Here is a 6070-nt window from a genome sequence, read left to right on the forward strand (position 1 = left end):
ATATGGCTTGCTAAGGAGTGCACACTCAGCTGTCCCAATGTATGTCAATTAAGTGCTAGCATGCCAAAACGAAAAATTTTATTTTCTTGAACGTTTTTGGGTTATCTGACATCTGCTATTTTGAATGTGCATTTCATACAGGAACAAAACCACATATACTGTGTACAGAGCATCAGGGCAGCCATCAGCAAATAATTTTAAAATATTTATTATTTTGGCAAAGCATACTAAAGGACAATGAAGGCTTAAAGTCTTTAGTGTATTAATTAAAATGGGACTCCAGGACAAAAATAGAAAATAGTAGACCAATAAACATAAAGATAAAAATCAACATTTTTTGCAATACTTGCCTTCATATCAGAGCTGTCCCCTTCAGCAGTCCCTTTTTTCCAAAAGATACTGCCTGTGTTCTGCTATTGGATATTTCAAATTGCAATAGCCAATAACAGGCTGGCTACTGCACCCACCCACTGCCTGCTGTCAATCAGCAGAGGAGGGACCTGAAGTTTTCAACCAGGTGCACCACTGTTGATTGACAGCTGGCAGTGGGCGGGTGCAGTACCCAGCCTGTTATTGGCTACTGCAATTTAAAAGAGCCAGTAGCAGGCTGGCTATTGCGGTCAGCTGCTGCAATGAAGACGATCGCGCGGCTGTCAGCAGGAGAGGAGTGCATAGACTGGGGGGGGGGAGAGCTCACAGACTCAGACTGTCAGAGGGTTCTCCTTACAGGCTGTGATCGGCAATCTGTCCCCACTGACACAGATCGATTACAGCCTGTAGGGAGAAACCGCTGACAGTCTGTGAGGCTGCAGCGGGGAGAACCCCTGTCCCAGCAGATAACTATGTGATAACCGTCCCTGGCACAGTTATCTGCTGGGACAGGGATTCCATTTATCTTGCCTTGCACTAGCGCCGGGACTGCCACCACTGTTAGCGGGGGGGGCACACGGGGGGGGGGCAAGTGATGACCTAGAGGGGGCAATTGCCCCCCCTTGCTCCCCTGTAGCGACGCCACTGCTCACATTTCATACTAAAGGTAAGGTTCAAATGATAAGTTTCATGAAACAACTTCTGCTTCTGTAGAGTATTAAATTAGGGGGTCATTTCAACCATTGGGGTATAAACCATGATACCAATATTAAATAAACCATTAAATACTGTATTTATTTAAACATTAAATGTTGTTTTTATACCTACACAATCATTCTCATTCTAATAAGATTTAATCTTTATTTAGCAAGGATGTTGAATGTGGAGCTGCCTTACCGGCAGGATGAACATGAACGATGTGAGACTGCATATATGGTAAAATGATTGTAACTCCTACTATAATATATTATAGCAAAGTATACACAAATGGATCTGTATAGCTTTGATTTGCCAGAATTGCAAGGAAAAATTTAAAAATACACAAATCCTTCAAATTACTTGCTTGGGGGAAAAAACGTAAAGCTGTATGTATTGATAGGGAACAGTACAATTTTTGCGATGGATTTATTTTTTGATTGTACAATTAGTTTGGCTTACATACAGCAGTTATAGTAGCAACACATGGTTTTTCATCAAGCGGTACTAGGCCTGCTTTGACCGATGGATAGAAATTGGCCAGCGGTTCATTGAGGCTGTCATCAAACTCTCATTTGAAAATGCCTGCAATTAACATACATTTAGATGCACCTTGCTTGACACTATACAGAATAAAAAAGTTGAGATATATTTTAATTGTTTTTTGGAACAAATAGAAAAATGCTTCATCCTTACAAGATTTTGTAGTTAAAAATCTACCTTTTTTAATATGTTTGCCTATCAAAATATAACCATATTTTTATCATAAACTACATAATATACTGTATCTCACAGTTAATGCGTCATAGATGAAAATAATCTTAAACCAAAAGCAAATGGCCCTAAAAACTAGCATCAGCTCCAAAATTATATCAGCTTTGATTGTATGTCCACAATGGGCCTGAATTATTAAATTATTTGTCCAATGAGGTCAAGTTCCATGACGTATAGTAAACATCAACAATTAATTCTTGAGCAGAACATTTAAGACACATTAGGCTTAATTGCCCATTATTTAATGTTTGAATAGAACAAAGCTTTACTTTATCTCACCGTCACCCAAAAATCCACCCCAAACTCCTTTGTCTTAAAGTGACACTAAACTTAGCAGTTAAATCCTAAAAATGCCTTTACATTCCTTAACTATTAAAAAACTGTACCTTATTTGTTTATCACTTTGCTGTAGAGCAGTGGTTCTCAACCTGTGTAACCTCAGGACCCACATTTGTCCTCGGTCATTAAGTTGCGACCCAAGTCGCACTGCAATGGAATGCATGGCAGCATGGGCTGATGTGCTGTGATAAAGCTCCACCTATATGTACATTGCTTGTGCAGCTCACATGTGTGCCTGTAGAAGTGCCACGACACTGCTGCGCTAGGGGGGGGCTGAGGAGCCGCTCACCTAGAAAAGTGTAAGGCATGCGGCGACCCACTGAACACAGGGTCGCGACCCACTTTTGGGTCACGACCCACCGGTTGAGAACCAAGGCTGTAGAGCCTTAAATCACCTCAGAATTTTTGCTGGCACTTTCCTTCTGGAGGGTGGCTACGTTTGTTCCACATGATCCTTGTGTATGTTGCAAAGTAGCCACAAATTACTAATTGTATCCAGATTGTAATCCATCATAGGAGTGAGTTTGGAGTTGTGGCTACTTTACAACACACACACAGGGACCATGGGGAACAAAATTAACCACCCTCCAGAAGGAAGGACAGTGTCAGTATGACGTTCAGAGTGTTCAGAGATGATTTGAGCATCTACAGCTGAGTTTCATGTCACTTTAAATTAAATTATAAAACAAACAGCTATCCTTTTTTATCAAGAGTAGGTATAATACATATTGCATGATTTACTAAAGGGGTTGAGACAATTCACTTAGCAAAGTGAATAGTTACTGAGCTTGGAAAGAAATGTAAAGCTTTGTTCACTTCAACCAGCCAATATTATCCTAGCAAAAATCCAGTTGTTTTTTTACATTTCCCTTACACATGATGAAGTATTCAAAGTTAAGAGAAATCTATCTTTGTTTTGTTAATATTCATGTTGTTAAGTGAACAACTACTATTTTACACAAATTATCCCCAATATTTTCTGAGGTGTTAGATCTATAAGTATATATTGAATTAGTTGTATTGTTACTTCTACCATTCCTCAATTTACAAAATATCCAGTTTTTAGACATGAGTTCTTTCACAATTTTTTTTATTTCTCTTAGTTGTTAGAATCATTATACAATTTGTATGGCCTGTAACTAAAAAATTAAAATGTATGATGCATGCTACAGTACACAATACATGCATACTAAGTAGCAGTACATTTGATAGAACATTAGCCATCTGGAACCAGAATCAAAATGTTTCCTTAAGGGATAGACATGTCTGTTACATATATGCGATTTATCATGGAATCCAGGCAAAGTAATACACTTCAGGCTATTATGTCATTATTTTTCTGCTTGTCAACTTGAAAGGACAGCCTTCACCAGGTTTCTAAAGTTACATATTAAACAAGTCATGTTTTAGTCAATTTAAATTGAAAGATCTAAAACAAATGCATACCTGCAAAAAAAACAGTAACACAAAAGCATGTACCCAAATAAACAAATATTACTGATTAATTTCATGAAACAAAGATTAAAACAATTCATTACAAAAATATTAAAATAGTATTAACTGAAATGCATACACAGAACACATTGAAATATATACCAAATCCAGGGTATCATGTATTTGTGCTCATATGAATGCCAGCTTTACCCAGAACTAATATTTCAGATAGCTTGCAATGCAATATCAAGCAACAGCAAAGTCTCATGCTGGTTTCTTATATCTCTCAGGAACTTCATTAGCAAGATACCTTCCCCAGAATGCCTATTGTTTCTTAATTGACATAGCCATTTTAAAGTCAAAAGAGGGTGTTGCACAGCCCTTGGTGGATTTTTCATAACATAGAATAAACAAAGAATTGGGTAATCCCAATGCACCTTCTACTAAGGCCCGTTGTATGGCTTTGGTAGAGGGGACAAACACAAACTACTAGGTGGCCAGCAACTGATTTAACCTAAAGATGCCCTCTCAGAGCTGATTTTGTATTGATGACATTGTATGAGCTATGTTGCCATGTTTTGCTTGTGAAATATACTACATACAATGTGATACTCAAACTCAACTACGACATACTCATTCATGAGGGGGACAGGATCTGGGTGCCACTTGTATGAGAGGGCACCCAGATTCAGATAGGCCCCCCTGCCCCCAGATCCCCACAGCCACCAGGCCATGGTTGTGGGGAAGAGGTCCTTGTCCTCATTAACATGGGAAAAAGGGGTTTTGCCAGGGGGTCCCCCCCGCAAAGCATCCTCCCCACATTGAGGGCATGTGGCCTGGTATGATGCAGAGGGGGCACATGATTGCCCCCCCCCCCAACATGGGGACAAAGTGCTTTGCAAGGGGTTCCCTCCCCCTAGTGTGGGCATGTGCCCTGGGATGGTGCAGGAGGCCCCCCCCCCCCATTTCCTGCTCTGCCAGGCTGCTGCTCAGATCAAGAGTCAGAAATGGGATTTGGGGGACCCCACATTTTTGTTTTTGTTTTGGCATTGGTGTCCCCCCTAAAATTACTACCAGACCTAAAGGGTCTGGTATGAATTGGGGGGAATCTACACTGTTTCAAACAATTTGAAAAAAAATTGCTTCATGTTCCTGTGGAATGTTAAAAAGTTGACTCTGGCCTCTTTGCAGTCCTCCCACCCTTACAGATGGAAGTATGATATCCTGAAGTACTATCCTGAAGTACTTGGGAATTAATCTGACCACGAAACTGCACATGCTCTATGCAGCAAACTATAAAATGTTTTTCTCTCCCTGAGATCCCTGTTGTGTCGCTGGCAGCCCTATCTCAGAGAGAGAAATTTTACCCTTATAGGTAAAATTTCAGCGATCAAAATGATCCTCTTGCCAAAACTGCTCTATTTTTACAATACCCTGCCAATTAATACCCCTGCATCGGAGCTTAAATCCTTACAACGGCATATGCTGCAATTTATATGGGGGGTGGACGCCACAGAGTTTCTGTATGCCCCTAAACTAAGAGGTTGGCTGGCGCTGCCCAATATTGCTCTCTACTATGCTGCAGCTCAGCTACGTGCTGTTCCTCTTTGGAGCGCGATGGTCCCAACTGCTAAATGGGTTGAAATAGAGTCCCTGTGGCTTGCCCTGACCCATCTTAACTCACTCCTGTGGGCCTTACCCCCTATTCTCCCTTACTCATCCCTTTTGTTGTCCATGCTTTGCACCAGAAACGTTTGGCTTAAATCTAGATTCACCCACAACATAAATATGAGAAAAAACTGGCACCCCATGTGTTAACAGCTGCACGTTGCCTGGAAGCGCAGTTCTCCTCTCTCAGACATGGACCTATACGCAAGAATTAAGGATGTTCAAAAAATGGAATATCTGACTGCCCGATTAAATAACATCTTGCAACAAGGTATGGGACACCTGGGATGAGATGGAAAATATGGATTCCCCTAATGTGTAATATTAATAATGTAAGCATGGGAGGGTCGTGCTCTGGATCACTCGGTGGAGACCTGCGGCGGAGTCGGTTCCTAGGTTTCTAGTTATCTAGCTACTCTTTCTAATTTTTCCTTTCCTTTCTCACTCTTTTACTCACTTCATGACTTCTCTTCTTTGTCTTTCTGTCTAAATAAGGTTTGGACTATGAGCCATATTCTGCGAACTTTCTTGTATTTGACTCGTACGCTTGCATTTAATAATGGTTATGTATAATGACATTGTATGCACAATCATTGTTTATTAATGGATTTCCTTTACTTCCGAATGTAGTATGTTAAGCCGAAGTTCTCTCACTTGGATCGTTTACATATGCCTTAGAGTACTACAACCTTATTATTACTACGGACTTGCTACACTTAGGGGTCTATTCACGACCCTTCGGCTAGCTTCGGCCCCAGGACCCCTTCAGTTCAGTATAACCGAAGGGGTG

The sequence above is a fragment of the Nanorana parkeri genome, unplaced genomic scaffold (assembly GCF_000935625.1).
Source record: "Nanorana parkeri isolate BGI_ZX_2015 unplaced genomic scaffold, ASM93562v1 scaffold449, whole genome shotgun sequence".
Classification (NCBI taxonomy): domain Eukaryota; kingdom Metazoa; phylum Chordata; class Amphibia; order Anura; family Dicroglossidae; genus Nanorana; species Nanorana parkeri.